Source organism: Leopardus geoffroyi, chromosome B3 (assembly GCF_018350155.1).
Source record: "Leopardus geoffroyi isolate Oge1 chromosome B3, O.geoffroyi_Oge1_pat1.0, whole genome shotgun sequence".
In the NCBI taxonomy this organism is placed as follows: domain Eukaryota; kingdom Metazoa; phylum Chordata; class Mammalia; order Carnivora; family Felidae; genus Leopardus; species Leopardus geoffroyi.
The window spans coordinates 68,777,167-68,802,498 of NC_059337.1; the positions used below are offsets into that span (position 1 = coordinate 68,777,167).

Genomic DNA, 25,332 nt, shown 5'->3' on the forward strand with positions numbered 1-25,332 from the left:
CAACAGAAAGACAAATAAAGAAACTGATCCCATTCACAATTGCACCAAGAAGCATAAAATACCTAGGAATAAATCTAACCAAAGATGTAAAAGATCTGTATGCTGAAAACTATAGAAAGCTTATGAAGGTAATTGAAGAAGATTTAAAGAAATGGAAAGACATTCCCTGCTCATGGATTGGAAGAATAAATATTGTCAAAATGTCAATACTACCCAAAGCTATCTACACATTCAATGCAATCCCAATCAAAATTGCACCAGCATTCTTCTCGAAACTAGAACAAGCAATCCTAAAATTCATATGGAACCACAAAAGGCCCTGAATAGCCAAAGGAATTTTGAAGAAGAAGACCAAAGCAGGAGGCATCACAATCCCAGACTTTAGCCTCTACTACAAAGCTGTCATCATCAAGACAGCATGGTATTGGCAAAAAAACAGACACATAGACCAATGGAATAGAATAGAAACCCCAGAACTAGACCCACAAACGTATGGCCAACTCATCTTTGACAAAGCAGGAAAGAACATCCAATGGAAAAAAGACAGTCTCTTTAACAAATGGTGCTGGGAGAACTGGACAGCAACATGCAGAAGGTTGAAACTAGACCACTTTCTCACACCATTCACAAAAAGAAACTCAAAATGGATAAAGGACCTGAATGTGAGACAGGAAACCATCAAAACCTTAGAGGACAAAGCAGGAAAAGACCTCTCTGACCTCAGCCGTAGCAATCTCTTACTCGACACATCCCCAAAGGCAAGGGAATTAAAAGCAAAAGTGAATTACTGGGACCTTATGAAGATAAAAAGCTTCTGCACAGCAAAGGAAACAACCAACAAAACTAAAAGGCAACCAACGGAATGGGAAAAGATATTTGCAAATGACATATCGGACAAAGGGCTAGTATCCAAAATCTATAAAGAGCTCACCAAACTCCACACCTGAAAAACAAATAACCCAGTGAAGAAATGGGCAGAAAACATGAATAGACACTTCTCTAAAGAAGACATCCGGATGGCCAACAGGCACATGAAAAGATGTTCGACGTCGCTCCTTATCAGGGAAATACAAATCAAAACCACACTCAGATATCACCTCACGCCAGTCAGAGTGGCCAAAATGAACAAATTAGGAGACTATAGATGCTGGAGAGGATGTGGAGAAACAGGAATCCTCTTGCACTGTTGGTGGGAATGCAAATTGGAGCAGCCGCTCTGGAAAGCAATGTGGAGGTTCCTCAGAAAATTAAAAACAGACCTACCCTATGACCCAGCAATAGCACTGCTAGGAATTTATCCAGGGGATACAGGAGTACTGATGCATAGGGGCACTTGTACCCCAATGTTTATAGCAGCACTCTCAACAATAGCCAAATTATAGAAAGAGCCTAAATGTCCATCAACTGATGAATGGATAAAGAAATTGTGGTTTATATACACAATGGAATACTACGTGGCAATGAGAAAAAATGAAATATGGCCTTTTGTAGCAACTTGGATGGAACTGGAGAGTGTGATGCTAAGTGAAATAAGCCATGCAGAGAAAGACAGATACCATATGGTTTCATTCTTATGTGGATCCTGAGAAACTTAACAGAAACCCATGGGGGAGGGGAAGGAAAAAAAAAAAAAAGAGGTTAGAGTGGGAGAGAGCCAAAGCATAAGAGACTGTTAAAAGCTGAGAACAAACTGAGGGTTGATGGGGGGTGGGAGGGAGGGGAGGGTGGGTGATGGGTATTGAGGAGGGCACCTTTGGGGATGAGCACTGGGTGTTGTATGGAAACCAATTTGGCAATAAATTTCATATATTAAAAAAAATAAAATAAAATAAAAAATAAAATAAAATAAAATAGGCTTTTCTGTTCAATGGACAATGGCTCACCCATTTTATAGAGCAATAAAGACAGGCAGGGTGCTTGGAGGGCACTCTTGTTTAAAGGTCTGCCACATAAACATTCTTGTCAAGTGCACATAGAACATTCTCCAGAATAGATCATATATTAAGCCACAAAATAATTCTCAACAAATAAAAAAAAAAAAATTAAAGTCATAGCATGTATCTTTTCTTACCACAACATATGAAATTAGAAATCAACCACAAAGAAAAGTTTTGGAAAAAGCACAAATACATGGTGATTAAGTAACATGCTGCTAAATAATGAATTGGTCAACCAAGAAATCAAAGAGGAAATAAAATAAAAAATTACATGGGGAGAAGTGAAAATGAAAACATAATGGTCCAAAATCTTGGGATGCAGCAAAAGTGGTTCTAAGAGGAAGTTTATAGCAATACAGGCCTACCTCAAGAAGCAAGAAAAATCTCAAATAAACAACCTAGCCTTACACCTAAAGGAGCTAGAAAAAGAAAAATAATACCCACAACTAGCAGAAGGAAGAAAATAATAAAGATTAGAGCAGAAATAAACGATATGGAACTAAAAAACAAAAACAAACAAAAACCAATAGCACAGATCAATGAAACCAGGAGCTAGTTCTTTGAAAAATCAACAAGCTGATAAATTTCTATCCAGACTAATCCAAAAAAAAAAAAAAAAAAAAAAAAAAACAGAGAGAGAGAGACAGAGAGAGAGAAAGGACTCAAACAAAATCACAAATGAAAGCAGAGATATAACAGCCAATACCACAGAGATGCACACAACTATAAGAGAATATTATGAAAAATCATATGCCAAAAATTGGACAACCTAGAAGAAATGGATAAATTCTTAGAAACATATAACATATAAAACTGAAGGAGGAATAAATAGAAAATTTGAACAGACCGATTACCAGCAAGGAAATTGAATCAGTAATCAAAAAACTCCCAAAAAACAAAAGTCCAAGACCAGATGGCTTCATAGGTGGATTCTACCAAACATTTAAAGAAGAGTTAATACCTATTCTTCTCAAACTGTTCCAAAAAATAGAAGAGGAAGGAAAATTTCCAAACTCATTCTATAAAGTCAGCATTACCCTGGTACCCAAACTAGATAAAAGCACACTAAAAGAGAGAACTACAGGCCTGATGAACACAGATGCAAAAATCCTCAACAAAATAAAAGCAAAATAAATCCAACAATATATCAAAAAACTCATTCACCACGATCAAGTGGGATTGATTCCTAGGGTGTAAGCGTGGTCTAATATTCACAGAGCAATCAATGTGATACATCACATCAATAAGAGAAAGGATGAGAAACATATAATGATTTCAATAGATGCAGAAAAAGCATTTGACAAAGTACAGCGTCCACTCATGATAAACACCCTCAGTAAAGTAGGTTTAGAGGGAACATACCTCAACATAATAAAGGCCATATATGAAAAACCCACAGCTTACATCATCCTCAATGGAGAAAAACTGAGAGCTTCTCCCTAAGATCAGGAACAAGACAAGGACGTCTACTCTCACCACTTTTCTTCAACACAGCTGTCAGCATGGAGCCCTATGTGGGGCTCAAACTTATGGACCATGAGATCACGACCTGAGCCAAAATCAGTTGCTCAACCGACTGAGCCACCCAGGCACCTCTAGACAGAACTTTATTGTTATATTTTTTTATTTTAAGTTTTTTTAATGTTTTATTTATTTTTGAGACAGAGAGAGACAGAGCATGAACGGGGGAGGGTCAGAGAGAGAGGGAGACACAGAATCCGAAGCAGGCTCCAGGCTCTGAGCTGTCAGCACAGAGCCCGACACGGGGCTTGAACCCACAGACCGTGAGATCATGACCTGAGCTGAAGTCGGACACCTAACCGACTGAGCCACGCAAGCGCCCCTAGACAGAACTTTAAATGCCATGTAGTACTATACGGAGGAAAGCAAGTGGGCTCAAAGCCACTCCTTGGAAAAGATCTTTCATTTAAATATGATTTTTACAAGATTTCTCTGATTAAATATTCAGGATCCTACACGGGACTATAATTTATAAGCAATGGTTCTGTAAGGTGCATCTGCTTCCTCTTTGCTTGGCTGTTCTTGTTGAGGGAGGCCATACCGGTGTTAAATACTCACCAACACACATTTACCATGGGGATGGAAGAAGGCCCTATTCATCTGAATCTAGTGTCAGTTCATAAAATCTGCTGTGAGAGTTTGTCATTTTGAGATGTTTTCTGCACAGTACCAGTAACCCTAAATACAGTGATGTTCAACAAGGATCTGCCCAGAAAGGGATAGAGTAGCCCAGCACTGCGTGCCGATCCAGCGTTCATGTCTGTTTCAGCACAAACAGCTAGAATCACCACTGCTGTCTGGCAAGCTGCTTTTCCTTAGTTGACCAATGAAGAGGCAGGAAGTTAACAATTTGGAGACAGGCAGTCAAATTAAAGATAATGGTGTGCTACTAAAATAGGTGGATTCATACTTGGTTGAGAAGGAGGAAAAAGAGGAATGTGAACAAGAGAAGGAGGCAGATATTGGCTGACCTCAAGAGTCCTTAATCACTTCTAGGCACTAGGCTTAGTGTCTCCTATGCCTCCATCATTGATTCCCATAGTCCTACTAGATGGCTATTAGTAATTCTCCCATTTTAACCACGAGAGCAACATAAGCTTAGAGAGGTTACGCAACTTGCCCAAAGTCACAGTTATTGAGTCACAGAATTGAAATTTGAATCCAAGTCTGTCTATCTTAAAAGTCTGCATGTAGAAGTTACAAAGCACTGCATTTCCTAAAACTTTAGGAAGAGATCATGAATTCATTATGGGAGACCCTCAAGAGACCTCTAACACTTCTACGTAAGGATTATTTATCTCCTCTTCAGAAAATGATGGTTAACAGATTATGGCTATTAAGCAAGTTAAAACATCATGTTACCCCTTAGCCAGAATATCAATTCTCCACTTAGCAGCAAAGAAAAAGAAGATGTAATACTTGCAAAATTCTTGCTAGGAATTCCACTTTGTCCTGAAAACACCAGTACTCACGGCTTAATATTTCCACTAGGACCTAAAGAAAGACTTGCCCACAAATGCCCCAGAGGAGATAAGAAAGGTTAAAATTGAATACCAGCATTAAATTGGCCTCAAGTTAAGTAAAAGAATTATGACCGAATGTCAGTAAGTTTTTACCTCAGGAAATGTAATAAAAAGTATCAGAGAACTCCTCCCAGCCTCCCTCCTTGGAAGCAGTTCCCCTTGTGATTAGGGGCCTGGCTGTGGGTATGGACCCTTGGAACTACGGTTGCTCAAACATTTAAACCAAATTCTACCTTTGGCAGGAGGCTGAAGCTTTCCAGAGAATTATCTCAACATCTAACTAATCTGTTTGCCATCTGAATTTAAAAGAAAGTCTCAGCCACAGAGGGTAATTATCTTATCCCTAACACCAACAGGTTTAAAGACACAGACCCTTTATACCAAAGTAGCTGCAGTCAGACCCAAAGCAAAGGACCGAATACAATCTTGGTCTCAATTCACATCTTCCTTTAAAAAACCAGGCTGGGGCGCCTGGGTGGCGCAGTCAGTTAAGCGTCCGACTTCAGCCAGGTCATGATCTCGCGGTCCGTGAGTTCGAGCCCCACGTCGGGCTCTGGGCTGATGGCTCAGAGCCTGGAGCCTGTTTCCGATTCTGTGTCTCCCTCTCTCTCTGCCCCTCCCCCGTTCATGCTCTGTCTCTCTCTGTCCCAAAAAAAATAAATAAACGTTGAAAAAAAAAATTTTTAAAAACCAGGCTGCTCCAAGAATTCCCCATATGATTGACACTTACACTTTTACTACTCTGTGCAACAATATCATGGGCACAATTCCTGCAGGTTAATATATCACACAGATGTTTAATAGTTCTTTCATACCATGTACATGCAATTTTAAAATCATTTCCAGGGGCACCTGGGTGGCTCAGTCAGTTAAGCATCTGACTCGACTTCAGCTCACATTCTGATTTCATGAACCATGAGACTGAGCCCCATGTTGGGCTCTGTGCTGACAGTGCGAAGCCTGCTTGGGATTCTCTCTCTCCCTCTCTTATTTCCTCTCCCCCACTTTCACATATGTGCACTCAGACATGCACTCTCTCTCTTTCTCTCTCTTTCTCTCTCAAAATAAATAAATAAACTTATAAAAAAAGCATTTCCAGATCATTCCACAAGTTCATTCTCAACAATATATTAATTGATTTCAATTGAAAGGCAAAAAAAATAAAAAGGCTATTATTATATCAGAAGTTAAAAATTACAGCTATCCCTATGGTAGGCTTGGAAAGAATAAAGGTGAAGGTCATTATACACATTTATGAAACCGATGGAAGGAAAGCTCAAAGCTTTGAGATATGGATAGTTGCCTTGGACAACTTGTAATAGCAGCCTCATGTTGCTTCTAGAACTCTCTTATATTCCTAGGATTCAAAACATCTAAAAAAATCCTTTGAAAAACATAAAACAACTTAAAAACATATTTGAATTTGAGGTTGCTAAAACTGCTTAGGAGGACAGAGGAAAAAATATGCACGATAAAAAAATTAAAATGCATTTTGAGACAAATGGCTGTTGTTCTGATTCCCAAAATAAAGACTGGTAAGTCTCTCAGTCTCTCCCCCTTAAAAGCACACAAGGGAACCTCTTGGGACTAAAGGACTCTGAACGTGGTTCTGAAATCAGGACAATTTTACATTGCCTGTAGCCAGTTTCAAAGATAGTTTGAAATAAAAGCAAATAAATACTGGGTACAATAAACAGATCTGTGATGATAGTTAGAATACAGAATGATAAGGAAACTAAGGTCTGGGGTTCTATCACTTTTTATGGCCTTTTATAAAAAGTTGCAACTGACACAAATTTCTGTCTCACAAATGCAAAGTAAATCTGAATCAGATGAGGCCACTAGGGAGCACACTATCAAATACACCTGTCTTTGGATTAAGTAACAATGGTCCCTAAAGTGAACTTTACTTGCAGGATATTTTGACTTTCTAGTTGAGAAGAATCTGTGTGATTAAGAGATCAGGATCTACCAAGAAAATCTTTCTCAAAGGGACTGACATCATCAGGAGAAACATCCATTTGGTTGTGTTGGGGGGGGTTCTATTTGAGCCACAAAACAAAACAAAACAAAACAAAACAAAACAACACTACAGTATTCCACAATCTTCCAGATTCCATCAATCTTCCAAAAAGCATGCTTTGAAATATTAAATATTTCAGTAAATACCAACATTGTATAACATAAATAATTTCAGGGCATGCAAATTTAATTCCACCAATCATTCTTGGAATTTAATTATCCATGTAGTGAAAATGATCCATGGGGTTTTCTTAAATCCTGATGTTGGGAGACAGAATATAACATTTTCTGGGGCACCTGAGTGGCTTAGTTGGTTAAGCACTCGACTCTTCGTTTCAGCTCAGGTCATGATCTTGCAGTTTGTGAGATCGAGCCCCACATCAGGTTCCATGCTGATAGCATGGAGCTTGCCTGGGATTCTCTTCCTCTCTGCCCCTCCCCCAGTCATTCTCTCTCTCTCTCTCTCTCTCTCTCTCTCTCTCATAATAAATAAATAAACTTAAAAAAAAAGAATACATGTGGGGCACCAAGGTGGCTCAGTTGGTTGAGCATATGACTTTGGCTCAGGTCATGGTCTCACGGCTCATGAGTTTGAGCCCCATGTCAGGCTTTGTGCTAACAGCTCAGAGCCTGGAGTCTGCTTTGGACTCCGTGTTTCCTCTCTCTCTGCCTCTCCCCTGCTTGTGCTCTGTCTTTCTCTCAAAAATAAATAAACATTAACAAAATATATTTTTTAAAAGAATACATTTCCCCATTCCTTCTCTTCTGTCTCAATTGCTTGTCAGACCCCAAATGCTACTAATATAGCCATAATGATAGTTAGTCTTCAATCCTAAAATGTTTCAGTAAAATGAACACAATGAACACAATCACAAACAGATTTAGACATGTGGCTGTTTATACAACTGTGCATTAATATCATTAGCTGCCACCATGATGTACCACACGTAAAAAACAATGATTCAGATGGGAGACCTGTGTTATACATCTAAGGTACTCAGAGACTTTACAGTATTAGTGGAAGTATGACACCATTACAAAGAGGTACAAAGAGGTGGAACATGTGGTTTTATGACTAAATGTCAACCCACATACTACCTCTCAAGGTTCCATGATGAACCTGATGCAAAGGCCACTGGTATACTGAGTCACCTGGAAGAAGGACAGCCAGATAAGGAAAGGCACAACATGGGCTGCAGGAGTGTTATGTAGATCTATATGCAGTGATGAACCACAGCCAGATGCACAGCTAAGTGCAACTTGTCACCAAGAGATGAGAGAGAAAAAAAAAAAAAAAGGGAAGAAGGAGAGCAGACTGACACTGCTTATGTGGTTTGACCCTACTTAGAAATTCCTCAATTGATAACTCATTTAACTGAAGCAGTTATCTTTTGTCTCATAGAGTTGTTATGTTCATTTTATATATTGTCACGAATGAAGTTCATGAGAAGGAAGTGGTGGAGTTGGGCTTCAACACAAGGTCAGTCTAACCCCAAAGTCAATGTCCTTTTAGTACATCACATTCAGGTAGGATGGTCTGGAAGACAGTCTATCCATACTCAAGCTCACAAGAGAGGATTTTAAAGATGGAGAGACAGAAGAAAGAAAGCAAATAATTTCAATAAGGCTGGAGAAAATATAAAGGATGGAGAATTAGACTGTGACTTTGAGGAGGAAGAGAAGAGACTGGAGGCGGGGAGTCTCATCACTGAAATAATTCAGTAAGTATGAGGATGAGCTTCCCAGTGGTTTTCCGATAAAAGAACAACATCATATAACCCACAGAAAAATGATGGAGCAGCTGAAGAACATCAATCTAAAGCTATTGTGTCGCAGCTGACCCACCTGATCCCAGCCTGGAATATCTAGTCCACCTCTTTGTGAAACTGACGGACAAGGAGCTTATTCATATAAATGAGTAGACATACAGGGAGTACTTTAGGGATGAGAGAGACAGTAAGAAAGAAGGGGACATATTTAGTTATGAAAATCTAGAGAGGAGAAACTGCGGATAGGGGACTAAGAGAGATGGGGACAATGGAGCAAAAGGGATAATATCTGACCCGGAGGGAAAAAAGAAGGTAGGAAATTTCTTTGTGTTCATAAAAGACTTTGTAAGTGTATGAAACCAAGCAACTCCTGCTTCAGGGCCCTGGGCCCTGGGATTGGAAAAGAGGCTGTTCTTCCCCAAGCACCATCTTCTTCAGTGCCCTAAGAACTCAAACAGGCCATTAGACAAGGCTGCTGTGCTCAGCACAGTGTCATTTTGATGGAGGGCGACAGCAACAGAGGCCAAGACAAGGTGCAGTGAGGATGACACTGGAGGACAGTGTGACTAGCCAGACTGCTGAGCAGATGCTAGGCTCCAGGAAATTACTGGGGGGTTGGAGGGAGGGGTTCAGAGGTAGAATGAGTTCTATGTGAAGAGGTAGAAATTCAAGATTTACCACAGTAAGGTATAATTATTAATGGGGCCTCACTACAACTCACAAACAAGTGATTGCTGGGTTATTAAGTTTACAAAGAGTAAAGAAGAAGCAAATAACACAGAAAAGGAAAAAAAAAAGAAAAGAAACTCAGTGATAAATATGTATCTCATCCCAAAGAAGGTAAAATCAAAGTCCTCCAAATAGAATGGATTTTTTAGAAGGCTTGCTAGAGTTGGACATTTTCCAGTGCATATTGATGAATGTCGATAGATTCTGAGGAAATCAAATGATTAACCATCCAGTTCCACACACCTACTGGTCCTCCTTAAAACCTTCCCACTCTCAGATTCCAATCCATTACCAACCAGGTCCCCTTGACTTAACCTTTCTTTTTTTTTTTTTTTTTAATTTTTTTTTTCAACGTTTATTTATTTTTGGGACAGAGAGAGACAGAGCATGAACGGGGGAGGGGCAGAGAGAGAGGGAGACACAGAATCGGAAACAGGCTCCAGGCTCTGAGCCATCAGCCCAGAGCCCAACGCGGGGCTCGAACTCACGGACCGCGAGATCGTGACCTAGCTGAAGTCGGACGCTTAACCGACTGTGCCACCCAGGCGCCCCTTGACTTAACCTTTCCATGAATGGCTAGGTGTTTGAATGAACTGGCTTTGAGAACTACTTCCATCCTGAGGTGGTGTTATTTTTTGTCAATCTCATGGTATATATTCTTCTTGGAAAGGAAAAGAATCTTTTTTTTTAGTGTTTATTTTTGAGAGAGAGAAAGAGAGAGAGAGAGAGACAGAGTGCAAGCAGAGAGGGGCAGAGAGAAAGGGAGACACAGAATCTGAAGCAGTCTCCAGGCTCCCAGCTGTCAGCACAGAGCCCAACCCAGGCTATTCACTAATTCCTCTCCTTTAAGTCAAAGAATATGGAGCACTCACCCCCTGGTGCAACTGGTCCGGGTCTGATCAGTCTTCATGTGACACGGTTTCCCCCCCAGGCAGCGCAGACCGGGGAAAACACAATGAATTCAGAGTGAGAAGGCTTGGACCGAGTCCAGCTCTGGCAATCACTAATAGCGATCTTTCTTCACAAGCCGCTCAACCCCTCTGTACCTCAGTGTTCTCATCCTTAAGACAGTTTTTGGTTCTCCCTATTTAGAGTGCAATTCCACAATCCCTCCTGCAGAGAAATGGAGCCCGCTCTCCAAATTCTTTTTCTAGCTAGACAGTGAATTCAGGGCACACGTGGGATCAGAACCCAGACTTCTGAAGCCAAAAGATACCACGGTATGGAAAGGGGTCAAAGCAGGCAAAGAAAATGGCATAAGAAACTCACAAGTAGGGAGACAAAACCAAACTTTAATCAGTAATACAAGGACTGTAAGGAAAACAAGTGAAGTGTTGAAAACAAGTAACACTGAATGTAAAATTAGCATGGGTGAAAAGAAATGCATTAATCAGGGCTTATTACTTCCACCTCTATTGTAAAAGAAAATTCACTGTTAGCTTAAGTGAGACCCAGGACAAGTGATCTCTCAACCCTGGCATTTCTAAAGCTTTTTCTCCCTTTGATCCAAACGCCTTATTTGGAACCTAACATGTACCATCTGAAAAGGTACTTTAATCACTCCTCCCTGGCCCAACCTCAAAGGCAAAAATCTTCAACTCCGGCCCTTCTTAGGCTCTCACCAGCCTAAAGCAGCCTATGATGTCTCCACATCCTGCTCTGGCTCTCAAAATCTATTTAGTCTTGTCTGTCAGAATATTTGACTCCATCCTAACTGTGCCCATGACCTCAGATTTCAGATGTTCTTGGGCTCCATGCTTCACAGTCTTGAGGGCCAGAGGGTCCCTCCTTCCTACCCCTTAGCACAACTTTAAGACCTATACTGCCTTGGTTCAAATCCCAGCTCCGCCACTTAGCATGGTAACCTCAGGTGGCTATGAGGTTACTCTATGTGCCTCAATTTCTCATGCCTCAGATACAGTCGGTAATGATACCTGCTAAACCTATACCTGGTACACATACACATAGGGGCTATATCAGTAACTATTTTTATTATTTTGTGTTTCAGATCTATACTATCCAGGAATAGAATGCTGATACACCCCATCTCCTACCATCAATTAGCCTTTGTGATGTATTTTTCCTGCTTGATTAAAAGCTCCCTAGGGAGAGGTACTATCATCATCACCATCATCTTTGTATTCCCTACAGTACATGTAATAAAGATGCAAGATATTCAGGAAACAGTGCACTGAAGTACCATTATCTGAAGATATAAATCTGACCTGTCTCTGCCTGAAATTTCAAGCACGTTATTATTCGTAGCCAGCATTAATGTTTAATGACAGCCTGAGTTTACTTTCTAGCAAACACAACAATTTAGGTAGACAAAAAGTCATGATCAGGAACAAAACTGGCTTTCTATCACTAAAACATGTATCAATCAGAAAAAAATACAAAAAATACAAAAAACAGGGAGTAAATGGCTTGATGAGTACCAAAATTTCTATGACAGGTCATTGAAAGTGACAGTAGGGAATATGAAAAGTGAAGAAAAGAGAGGTTTTTAAATGTTTGAAGATACTGAGCAAGGGGGGTAAATGGATTTATGACACTTTGAACAATGCCTGAAAAAAAATGAAAGACTAGATTCCAAGATTCAACCATAAGCCAAATATATATATATGTGTGTGTGTATGTATATATATATGCATATATAAAATATTATTTTAATATTTAAAATAACAATTTTAATAAAATATTAAAATATTTAATATTTAAAATAACAATTTTAAATTGTTCCCTTTGCCTGAACTGCCTCAAAATCTTGATGACTTAGTCTCTAGCCACCTTCAGGTGTCCACTCAAATGATGCCTCATAAAAAGTCTTCCTTGGTGACTCGATATGAATAACCAAGGCCATGTCACTCTCCAGCCCTTACCCTGATATGTCTAAGGGACTTGTCACCTGCCACATTATACACACACACTCACACTCACACACATACACACACACACACACACACACACACTGGTTTCTTGGTCTCTCCCCTCCACACTGTAGAACATAACCACCACGAAAGGAAGAGCTTTGTTTCAGGTTGTGGCCTATGTCCTGGGCTTGAGAGATTAATTAGAAAATCATGGGTGCTTAATAAAAGTCTGCCCAAGTCATCCATTTATTAATACAAATACTAGTAAATATACATGTCCAGTGTTTAAAGTGGTGTCTGACACAGAGTGGGCCCCATTAGCTATTTACAGAAGAAGGAGCAGTATTCCTCCCTCGATTCTTTCTGATGGTTTGGTAACAAAAGTCTTCTACCTAGTGAACTAGAAAACAGTGGGAACAGTTAGAAAAGGGGGTGCAGAGACAGTTCTGAGATCTAAGAGTGATGATATTTATTTTATTGTGGGGCAATTGACAGATACTAAAGTGCTCCGTAGTACAGCATGGTCAAAAAACAAGCGTTCCTGGGACTAGGGAAGGAAAGCAAAGCTGTGACCAGGATAGTGGGGATGAAGAGACTGAATAGGAGCCCAGGCCCAAGGTGCAGCTTGATAGTGAGCAGAAGTACAAGGCACGCCAATGATTTTGTCCACCTTCTTACCTAGATCAACCTTCACTTGGGCAGGCTCCAGGCTTTGAGACGTCAAAAACATGATGCCACCAGGCCTGTTGTAGAGAAAACAATCCACGCTTACCTGAAGCAGGTGCACATGCGTGCGTGCATGTGTGTGTATTGCTGTGTTGTCTGTATATTTGGGGAAGCCAATTCTAAGGGGCTTTCCGAAAAAGGGAATCATGATGCTGATCCTCTTACTTCTGAAATGAGTTGAGGGAAGAGAAGATCCTGCATTTTTCATAAGACAACTAGAACCTCTCATCTGAATGACTGCACCGTGCAGGATGACCAGTTGTGCTAGCTTGCCCATGACTGAGGCGTTTCCAGGATGTGGGCCTCTCAGTGTGAGCTAAAACCAGTACTGGTTAGCCACCCTACCACGTTAATGCCTCCAAACTGGTCTGTGTTCATTCGCCTGCTGTTCATACTGAAACCAAAGCCATCTTTTCAAAACAAAAATCTGACCTTACCACCTCTGTAGCTAATCACCCAGTCAAAACCCTTCAATGGCTCTCTCTCGCTCTCTCTTAAAACAGATTTTAGCCCTTAACCTGGCCTCAAAGGCCTTATTGGATTGGACCTCCACATCTTCCAGCTTCATCTCAAGCAAGCCCTAGCCAGTTACCTGTCAGTGGCCCACATGTAGGCCACCCCCTCCCACGATAGAGGCTCCACACATGCTGTCTCCTCTGCACAGAGGTGACCCTCACCTCACTTCACGTGCTTCAGAGGAGTCTTTCTAGACTCCCCTCTTCTGAGCCCTTCCAGTGTCATGGCCACTGCTGCCAGGGCCCACCCTTGTCCTCTCAGCAGAGATCTGCACACCCCAAGAGCTGCTCGCTGAAAACATGTGTGACTTTCTGTCCGATGGCCTTTGTCCATGGGAGACCCTCCCCTATGCATAGGCTGGCACCAGAAGAGATGGGAGCGGTGGATGGGAGCCATATCAGCTAGGCTTCGGGGCCATGAAATAGAATCCAAACTTTTTTCTAAGTCCAAGGGGAAGCTACTTGAAGGTTTTAAGTTGGGGAGAGACATGATCTGATTACATTTTTCAAAGGTCACTCAGGCTGCTATACAGAAAATAGACTGTGAAAGGGAGAGAACGGATCCAGATGGGAAGCTGGTGCAGTAGCCCAGATTATTTTTCTGGAAGGAATCATCGTGGAAGTGGCTGTTTGTGGTACAACGGTTAGAGCCTTCAAGTTTCGGGTCAGCTCCAGAACAGCAGCCCACCTGAGAAATCCCTCTGAAGCCTGCTTCATTCATAGTGGTTCTTGGGAGAGGGTTAAAAATCTCACTCTTTGTGTGTATGAAGTAGGGATAAACATAGAGTACATAACAGATAGGCAATTCATCTGTGGTACTAACATTTCATGATGGGGAGGCAATTAGGGAAAAGTCTAAAGAGAGGGGCAACAAAAAAGAGATTGAGAAACACTGTTCTAGAATATCAGACAGACTGCAGGCTCCTTCTCAGAACCAACAAGGGCTCTGAAGCTGGCCTGGGATGGCCCCTGGCCTCCTGGACCAGGAGTCCTAAAGCCCCGTCACCTTATGTTTCCTCGGAGCTGTACAGACACTGATGAATTCACCTTCTCAGTGGGAAGATGGTCCAGTAAGATATGATAGTCTATTTGCAAGTCGGCCTTTCTAAACACAGATACTCCTGTTTGGACACTCCCGAGATGTGCAAGCCAAGGAAGGAAGGTTTGGGAGTTAATTAGGGTAATGCAAATACGGTGCATCTCGGCAAGGTCTCCAGTCCTATGATCCACGTTTCTCTTTCTGCCACGATGCTGTCTATTTCTGACCTGATGAATTCCTATGCTTCTAGCAGAGCCCAAGCACAAATGTCTCCTCCCCTGAAAATCCAGGGGAAAAACTATTCCTTCCTTCGAGCATCCAGAGAAATTTGTAAAAATAGGGGTAACGGCTACTCTTTCTTGAGCACTGGTGGCAGGCATTATGCTACACATTTTACCTGAGTTACTTCATTCACCCTCTCTCTGTTAATCCCATTTTACAGACAGGAAGCTGAGGCTCAGAGAAGTAGCTTGATCAATGTCAGATAGTGAAAAAATGATAGAGTGGAGATTCCACACCAAACAGCCCTTTAGCCTCTAGACGGTACACATACTATTGTACTTCTTACCCATGTATTATAAACAGTAGTTCACGTGCCTCTTTACTCCATTATTTCCAACATAAATGACGCAGGCCAGGTGTCATGAAAAAAGAATGAACTTTACGGTCAAATCCTATCATATAACTTTGGGATATTATTTACTGAGACTTGGTTTCCTCATCTATAAAAAGAGACAATCAATGCCTACCTAATAGGTTTGTTGTTAAGATAAAATTAGATATAGCTTTAAAAAATTTTTTTTTAATTTTTTTAATGTTTATTTATTTTTGAGAGAGCACAAGCAGGGGAGGGGCAAAGAGAGAGGCAGACACAGAATCCGAAGCAGGTTCCAGGCTCAGAGCTGTCAGCACAGAGCCAGATGTGGGGCTCTGTCCCACAAACTGTGAGATCATGACCTGAGCTGAAGTCAGACGCTCAACCGACTGAGCCACCCAGGCACCCCAGGTATAGTTTTCAATGCACTTACCCCAGTTTGCAGCACATAAAGCCCCACTTAATTAAGCAAGTATTAATTGAGAGCCTATGCAATACCAGGCCTTATAATGGACCCAGGGGATAAAGAAATAATTAAGCAGTTCTCATGGAGCTAACACACTAGGAATTTAATATATTTTGGTTGCTCTTGCTTCTTTAAAAAAATTTTTTTAAACGTTTATTTTTGAGACAGAGAGAGACAGAGCATAAATGGGGGAGGGTCAAAGAGAGAGGGAGACACAGAATCTGAAACAGGCTCCAGGCCCTGAGCTGTTAGCACAGAGCCCGACGCGGGGCTAGACCTCACGGACCATGAGATCATGACCTGAGCCCAAGTCGGACACTTAACCGACTGAGCTACCCAGGAGCCCCGGTTGCTCTTGCTTCTTAAGGGCAGAGATTATATGTTATTTAACATTGAGAGTTTAGACCTCAGCAATGTTTGGCACCAAACAGGCACTCAACAATTTTTTCATGATGAATGATAGTGGTTTACACAGTTTTAGACCCTAAATATCAGAGATTATGAATGATTGTGTTAAATTGGTGGGTTATTATTTTAACCAAAAATAAAGCACAAAGATATCACACCCAGAGCTGTATGCATTCGATTCATTTAAGCATAGAGCAACCACTAAACAACTCTCAAAATATATCTACACAGCAAACGGGGACACATAACCTGAATAATGAAAAAATAATAAAACATTTAACAATATTCAGGAGGTGGTAAGAGGAAATGGGGAAGAAGTCTCAAAAGTGTTAATCTTTCCAAGAAAGGAAGTCACTATGGTGCCTGGCTGGCTCAGTTGGTAGAACATACAAATCATGGTCTCAGGATTGTGAGTTCAAGCCCTACGTTGGGTATAGAGATTACTTAAAAATAAAATCTTAAAAAAAAAAAAAGGAAGCCAATTGATACTGTCTAAAGAAATAAGTTCAGGGGCGCCTGGGTGGCTGAGTTGATGAGGCATCTGACTTCGGCTCAGGTCATGATCTCCCTGTTCATGAGTTACAGCCCTACATCAGGATCTGTGCTGATAGCTAGGAGCCTGGAGACTGCTTCAGATTCTATGTCTCCCTCTCTCTGCCCCTCCCCAATTCATGCGTGTGCACACGCACACACACACACACACACACACACACACACACACTATCTCAAAAAAATAAACATTAAAAAAAAGAACAAAGTTCATAAAAACAGCAATATAATTAATGACAGTGACTCCAGCTTTTTAATACTTTTCATGATAGTTTAGCCATAAAAGACTTTTTTCAGGAAATAATATATCTTGAAATGAGATACATTCATTTGATGTTAGACTATTTAATTTCAATTCAATTTTTTTAATTGCTTGAAATTTTTTAAAAATAATTTTTGTTATAAATAGCATCTCTACTCATTTTTATAAAAGCACTTCTATCTAAATATCCATCCATATAGACAGGTAGATAGCTATAGATAGATGCATAAAATGATGTTCATCTAAGGTTAACAATGAGAACTGTAGTATTTGAGATGATTGTTTTTTAATTCTCATCTTTGTAACTTTTTGCCTTATTTGAATTCTTGATAATCAACATACATTGTTTAAAGTGTTTCCCAAAAGTAGAGGGAATATGGAATACAAAATATAGTGGGAATATGGATCATTGTTATTTCCTTCTTTGTACCTTTTTGTTTTGTTTTTTTTACATTTCCAGAAATGATTTTTAAAACGATTTTACCTCACACCCTACATTCATGATTATGTTTTTTTCAAGTTGGACTCTAAAATAGACAGAAAATATGTTTTTACTTACATCGCAAATGGTGTCTTTAAAATGACTTGAGAATCCAATTTGCAAAGCAAAAGAGACTGGATTCCTTTGAATGCTCTTTATAAAAGTCATAGCACATAGAGATCTAATGAATGGTTATATGTATGCTTGCATTTCTTAAGGTTTTTACATGAAGAGTGAGAGATTATAAAAGGGATTATGAAAATCTTCATGTTGGACTACATCTGATGGGAGTCTTTACCAGGATTTCAAACTAAGTGGCTTTCCTTGTCCATTCTTGTTTAAGACGTGATTATTGAATGTCAGCATCTGCTTGCTGCGGTAAATGACAAACTAGAATAATCCAGTGCTTACCCTCTAATTAAGAATAATAATCTAAAATACACAAATGGTTACACGGTTGTTAAAAGGGACTGGCTAATGTGTGGTTTCTTGGGGAGTGGTGGATAAAACATCAGAACTGCCTGTTTCAGTCCCACAAAAGGTGCCATGGTAACATCTTTCTCATTTATAAAGGTCTGGGGAAAGAGTTGGGATTCTGACTTCTTCTGTAAAATAACTCAAGAAGCCTATTTGGGTTCATGTAGCCTAGAAATTTAGGGACACTGGAATTCAGCATTCCCTGGGTTTTGCATGATTACATTAATATTACAGAAATGTTTTCCATTCAGTGAACCACCTGGCTGTGAAGTCTTTAATCACTATCAGTACAGATTACAGTACAGTACGGATACAGTACAGATTTCTCTCTGTGAAAATGTCTTCTCTCAATGATATGATATAGCCTGTGGGTATTTTTGTTTTGTTTTGTTTTTTTCATATAAAGGAAAAAAATCTGATAAAACAGTATTTTCGAAATGCCTTAACTCCTATTATATTCTGTCAAGTTGTGGGTTGGCATTTTTCTAGTCTAGGAGTTGACAAAATTCATAGGGAAAATTATGGAATCTTAGATTTAGAGACAACATAGAAATTATCCATTCTATCCCAATTCTGGATTTTCCCTTTCACTGTAACCTTTGTGAATGACCACTGTCCAGTCTCAACTTGAATTCTTCTATAGCAAACTGTTCTCTAGCCCACTAGGAAACCTCATGGCCTTAAGGCAGTGATAAGTGTAAAAAAAAAAAATCCCTTATTCTGAGCCAAAATCCACTTCTTAATACCTTTCCATTGGTGTTTGTCCTTACTACCAGAGTTTGTAAACCCAACTCCTCTCCTGTCCAAGGGCCCTTTAAACACCTGAGACATCTCCTCATCCTGACAAAGTCACCCCAGTCTCTTTAGCAAGCCCTCAGATGGAAGCACTTGCATTCTCAAAAACCCCACACATCATCTGGCTGTTTGTTAGTGTGTTCACAGCCTTACTACAAAGCAGTGCCCACAGGTAAAAAAAAAAAAAAAAAAAGTCCATGGGGCACCTGGGTGGCTCAGTCGGTTAAGCATCCAACTTCAGCTTGGGTCATGATCTCACGTTCATGGGTTCGAGCCCCACATCTGGCTCTGTGCTGACAGCTCAGAGCCTCAAGTCTGCTTCAGGTTCTGTGTTTCCCTCTCTCTCTGCCCCTCCCCTGCTCATGCTTCTCTCTCTCTCTCTCTCTCAAAATAAATAAATACACATTTAAAAAAAAGTCCTCAAAAAAATGCCGAAAGTTGTTCCAGAATCACAGACATAATTCTTGCAATGATCACTTTAAATCATTAGATGAACACATCTTAAATAGCTAGATTCTATCTACTATCTCTTCACCTATCTTGAGTTTCAATTTTCTCATCACCATGTGTTTCTGCCTTTGCAATCTTGAATTTCTTCTGGTTGCAAGCAACTGAACCTGATTTAGGCTACCTTAACAAAAATGGAGGCAGATCCAATTTCATGAAATTCGTGGGCAAATTCATGAAATCGAAGTAAGGGTGGAAAAGCCAAGAGCAGGAGGCAGAGTCTTCCAATGGCCTCTGGGACAGGGCTCAAAGGCCCTCCCCCTGGAGCACTTCTCTAGCTGTGACTTAACTCCACTGACTCTTAGTCACTGCCATCCTTCAGTCCTAAACTCTCATTCTTGGGTTATGGAATCCGATTGGCTGACCTTGGGTCAGATTTCTATCCCTGGTTTAAGTAATCCTGACCAGGTACATGTTCTTATGTATATGGAGCCCATACTTACATATTGGGGCCATTTTCAGAGAAAGGGAAACAGATGTGAATAAGACAGATATCTCAAATCACTGTATTTCTAAAAAAAGAATGATCAAAAACAATCTGGGGTTGCCTCAGTGGCTCATTTGGTAGAGCATCTGACTCTTGGTTTCAGCTCAGGTCATGATCCCAGGGTCGTGGGATCAAGACCAGCTTTAGGCTCCACACTGAACATGGGGCCTCTTAGGATTCTCTCTCTCTCTCTCTCTCTCTCTCTCTCTCTCTCTCTCTCTAAAAAAAAAAAAAAGATAATTAATCTATTTCTTTTTATTTCTCCTGTGTTTTCCCCTTTTGCTTGAGTCCCAATAAGGTAGATATCATAAGTGGTGTTCATTGCATCAGGAGAGGTAGAAGGTAAAGAGAGAAAGAGAAATAGCCTGAGATTTTCCAAAATTTGTTTTCCAAAATCCCAAATACTTAGAAGAACATAGGGAATTTATTGAAGGAGGTAAAAAAGGAATAAAGTTTATGGACATAAAGAGCCTTGAAGCAACATGAAGAATTGGCTCCCTCCTGCTGTTGGAAAAGGAGAGAGGGAGGCTTATAAACCCAGGAGGAGGGAGGAGCCAGCCCTTGCTTTCTGGCATTGTCCCCAGAGAGGCCACAAGCCCCCAGAGCTGTGTTTGGTACATCTAGGTAGAAGGATGAGAGGATATGTCACCTAAATATTTCTGTGGCCCAAGGATGACCTGGATACCTGCAACTGAGCGAGTTATGTGAGCAGAAACGCAGCACTACCATGTAACCTGTGTGGTCAGATGCCTCAAGGACCAGAGGGTTTCCCCCAAATGCTGCCCCACTGCGCCAACATCCTGGAGCCTTGACACAACTCTGGGGAATGGTGTGACCCTTAAAAGGCCTGAGGGTAGGTCTTTTACCTTTCCAGAAGGAAGAGGCTTGAAACAAAACAGAGTATGATTTGAAAAAAAAAATTATGAGATGAGATACTTTTTAAATACTTGTGTTTGTAGATGGAGATTCTCACCAGCTGCACTTGCATAGAAAAGACAGAGAGCAAAATAAGAACAAAATAAGAATGGACTAGTTCTGCTTCCTCTCCCTGTGAATTTGACTTCATCCTTTCCAAGTAGCAAAATTTGTACATCAGTATCCTGGTTGTAATATTAAAAGCCCTCTTTTATAAAAATTGGCTTAACAAGTTTTTTTCTAATTCTCTTCTTGTTGATGACCTTAGTTTTCCTGATGTGATTCCCCTGGGTCCACACCACCCTAGAGTTAAGTGTCTTAGACTTAAAATTCGACTATATGCCCCTCCTCCCTCTTTTGTGTATTTTGTCCTTGGATGTGGTTTGAGCACAAGATCCATATGCAACCAATCTAGAGCTTTCAGCTACCTTTACTTTTTGCTTTGTCATTTGCCCAGTTTGTCACTATGATATCAGAATTGTGTTTATCTTTTTAAAATTCTTTATTTTAGTAAGAACACTTGACATGAGATTCGTCCTTTTAACAACTTAAGTGTACAATCCAGTGCTATTGACTATAGATACAGAATGTTGTTGTTCTTATCAAATTCTGCACTGGCTCTAAGGTCTTAAAATCTAGCTAATAGTGAACAATTTGGCAGCTATTGTTTTCAGAAAAAATGGAAAAAAATAAAAATTAAAAAAAAAAAAAAGACCAAGTCCCCAAAACAGAGTCTGAGAGTTGACTGTCCTTTCAATTTTTTTATAGCTGGCAGGGCTATTACTTCCTCAAGAGAAGTTGAATGATGTAATAAACAAAGCCCAGGGAGTCGGGTGACCTGGATCTATTCTTGGCTGTGCCACTGACCGTGAGTGACCTTGGGCAAGTCACTTTTTTGTCTCCCCATCTCAGTTTTCTCCACTGTACGACTAAAAAAAAATCTTGTCAACTATCTAGAGAATAATTTGGGCACAAGAACTATAGAGTAAGAAATAAGGTAATGTTCCTTGAGAAAACAGTAAGTTTGTTTTTTTTCCCCCTTCAATCTGCCAGTTTCCCTTATGACACTAGGGTATCATGGAGTTTCAGTTCTTCAAATAATCATGAAAATTAGAAGTGATCTATGTTTTCAGAGCTTAAAGGAAATCAGGACCAGCTTAAGACAAATCAGAAAGTGACTTTAATAGAAGGACAATACCCCCTATTATGTGTGATTATGTTCTACTCATATTTATTGTGATAGAGATTAGGTGGGTCAGAAAGAAGCCAGTTGTCTCCTGTGGGTAGAAGGTAGAGGATGCTACTGCGGAAACAGAGATAAAAGGAGATGAGGACATTGGCAAATGGGGACAGAACAGACGCCAATTCTGTAGATGAATTCCATTTTCTGCAGACCTGTGGGCTTTTAAAAAATTATTTGCAAAGCTTTCCAAATATGATCCAGGCCTAGAAAATTTTCTAAAGTGGCTGTCTTTATCTAAAAAGAGAAAGGGTAATCATGTTAATGCCTAAAAAAAGCAACTCTTGCTTTTCACTAAATCCATACCCAGAATACTGCACTATATTTATGGTTTATCCTGCTTTGGAAGTTTAAAAAATTTCAAAGCCAGGAATGTTCTCTGTGGCTTACTAGGGCACAGGCAGAGGGTAGAATGCAAACCCAACAGGTACAATAAATACTACCGAGATTCCATTTAAAGCCATACCTTTAAGTAACCATATTAACCTCTCTAATCCCTGAATTGCTCATCTATAGGAGAGATAAGATACCAGTTACCTACTGCACAGAGGTACCTACTGACAGCTTAGGTAACCAAGGGGAGCTTAAATCTCCTGCATTAAGCATCGGAGAGGAAATACACTTGCTGCCTGCCCTTGGGATAGACTTTGAGGATATTTTACTCTAAGAAGAACATCAACAAGTTATATGGACTCCATGGTGTAAAGGTGAGAAACAGGCTTTACTAGTACTGGCAGGGTGAAGACCATGGGGATGGGCTTTCAATCAGTGAACGGAACAAAGCAGCAACATGAGCGCACCCTCTGGAAATGGTGATGAAGATTTTAGTTACTGCCTCTAGGGACCCGAACACATAGATCGTTAAATGCTAGGACAGTAACTGTAATTCTAAAATCCTTTCTCTGTCCTAACTCAGCCATCTTTACAACATCAAAGAGGAGAAAAGCTGCTCTGTAATACGGAAAGAAACCCAGACACCTGAAGGAGCTATCTTGGGGAGCATGAGACAGCACTGTCTCAGCGCCACTCAGAAGGGTTTCCTTTCTGCCACAGATGATACTATTCTTGCAGAGAATTTCATTGGAACTTCATTTGTGCCAATGTCAAGGTTTGGGAAACTTTTATGGTCTCCCCAAATTACCACGGTGAGTGGATCATCGGAGGGAGCTTCTCCTCAGAAGTAGACAGGTTCCCCCTCTCTCTGAAACATCTGTATTTTTCCTTCCATGTGTCACAGGGGAAATCATCGGATAAAGCCTCTGAGCCTGCCTCAGTGTGGACAGATACTCATAGGGGCAAAACAGGGCAACAGTCCCTAAGAAGAGCAGCCATACACTACTGTGTTGGGTGGATTATTAAACATTGTTCCTCATGTCATCTCCCATTCTCTGTTGCTCCCTTCACAGAAACATGTACCGGAGGGCTCCCCCCGGCATGTCAGCACCAGCACCTTGACAGTGGCAATATGACGGTATTTCCTGCCCTACTCTTTAGCCTTATCTGCCTTCCCCGGTCCAGCCTCAGGCTGCATCCGCTACTTGTCCATTAATGCCCAGATCCTGATGACCAACATGAATATTAAAAAGTCTTGCCTTATCCAACCTTTGTTGCTATATAAGGCCGCTTAGAAGGTTCACTGGAACACTCAGTGCCATCGCCAGAGACATTCAGACCGCAAACCAGGAAATCAAAGCAGGATGCAAACCATCAGACTGCCACTGCCTGTCCTAACTCCACCACTGAAGGATGACATAAGCCCAACATTTAGAAATCTTATTAACCAAGTCTTCTCTGGACTCAAAAACTGGGCTTATAGTTTGTTCTAACCATTAACTTTTGTTTTTCTTTTGTCTCCACAGAAATGCCCCCTACTAAATGCCTGATTGCATACACCATACAGATGGCTGAGTTAAGCACCTGACTCCTACCTATACTACTGCCTCCTGAAATAACTGTTTAACTAGACTGACCTATTCCCAGAACAGAGAGACTGATTTAATGAGATGGGGCAATACATTTAAATTTGTGGGGTTTTTTTCTGCTTTCTCATCCTTGTTCCTTCTCTCTCTCTCTCTCTCTCTCTTTCTCTCTCTCTCTCTCTCCCTTTGTAGATCTCTTACCCTGCAAACCTGAATCTCTCTAGAACTATATACCAACTCGGCTATTGCTAAATGAAACTTCCTGGAAAAAATAGTGAAGTTTCAAAGGGCAGAATGAGAGATTTCAGAATATACTACCCAAAAATATGCCTCTTTGACATATGGGTGAGTTTGAGCTAACAGCCATTGAGATTCAGGAAGATGTAGTAAAAGCTATAACAAAAAAAGAAAAAAAAGAAGAAAGGAGCACAAGTTTACAAGTTTTCCTTTTGTAAATGAAATGTACATTATAAAGGAAATCTCAGAGCGCCTGGGTGGCTCAGTCCCTTGAGTGTCCTGTCAGAGTTCAGCTCAGGTCATGATCTCAAGGTCAGTGAGTTCGAGCCCGAGTCAGGCTCTGTGCTGACAGCTCAGATCCTGGAGCCTGCTTCAGGTTCTGTGTCTCCCTCTCTCTCTGCCCCTCCCCCACTCACGCTCTGTTCTGTCTCTCATAAATGAATAAACATTAAAAAAAAAAACATTAAAAAAATAAAGAAAATCTCCACTTGTAAAATGTGTCTCCTTCTCCCATGCCAGGAAGAGGAAAACTCTTAATAACTCTTCTTAATGGAGAAGGCACTGACTTAAATATGCATAACAAACCTTACTAAGTAACCCTTGTTTAACCATACTTTTCTTGGGCAACTTCCCATAACTTCCCTCCCCCACCCAGAAACCCCAACTCCTATTCCTTTGGCCTAAGATGTTATGTATAAGCACATGTTCTCACCACCCCTTGGAGCTACTCATGTCTGGATACTCCCATGTGTAAGCATGATACACATGCTAATAAACTCTGTTTTTCTCTTGTTAAAAAAGAAAGTCCTGGGGAGCCTACATGGCTCAGTCAGTTAAGCGTCTGACTTTGGCTCAGGTCATGATCTCACAGTTCGTGAGTTCAAGCCCCGCGTTGGGCTCTGTGCTGACAGTTCAGAGCCTGGAGCCTGCTCCAGATTCTGTGTCCCCCTCTCTCTCTGCCCCTTCCCTGCTTGTGCTCTGTCTCTCTCTCTCTTTCAAAAATGAATAAACATTAAAAAATGTTTAAGGGGCGCCTGGGTGGCGCAGTCGGTTAAGCGTCCGACTTCAGCCAGGTCACGATCTCGCGGTCCGCAAGTTCGAGCCCCGCGTCGGGCTCTGGGCTGATGGCTCAGAGCCTGGAGCCTGTTTCCGATTCTGTGTCTCCCTCTCTCTCTGCCCCTCCCCCGTTCATGCTCTGTCTCTCTCTGTCCCAAAAATAAATAAACGTTAAAAAAAAAAAAAAAAATGTTTAAAAAAAAGAAAGTCCTGACTATCTCGAAAATATCCCCCACAATAGCCTGTGACTCAGAAGACCAAGGTAAAAAAGTGCTTAATTTGAA

At 40.8% G+C, this 25,332-nt stretch overlaps 1 protein-coding gene across 5 annotated transcripts in view; it reads right to left on the bottom strand.

The window, feature by feature from the left end:
- The window catches only part of FMN1 (formin 1), a 436,126-nt gene that overhangs the window by 406,527 nt on the left and 4,267 nt on the right, over positions 1-25,332 (bottom strand). Inside the window, exons 3-4 of one of the 5 annotated variants that reach the window (XM_045450120.1) lie at positions 13,053-13,117; positions 10,374-10,405 (exon numbers count right to left, since the gene is read on the bottom strand). The exons of 3 other annotated variants lie outside the window; for them this stretch is intronic. The gene's annotated coding sequence lies outside the window, so the exon portion shown is untranslated. The remainder of the gene's footprint in view (positions 1-10,373; positions 10,406-13,052; positions 13,118-25,332) is intronic. One more of the 5 variants, XM_045450121.1, reaches the window with a different exon arrangement.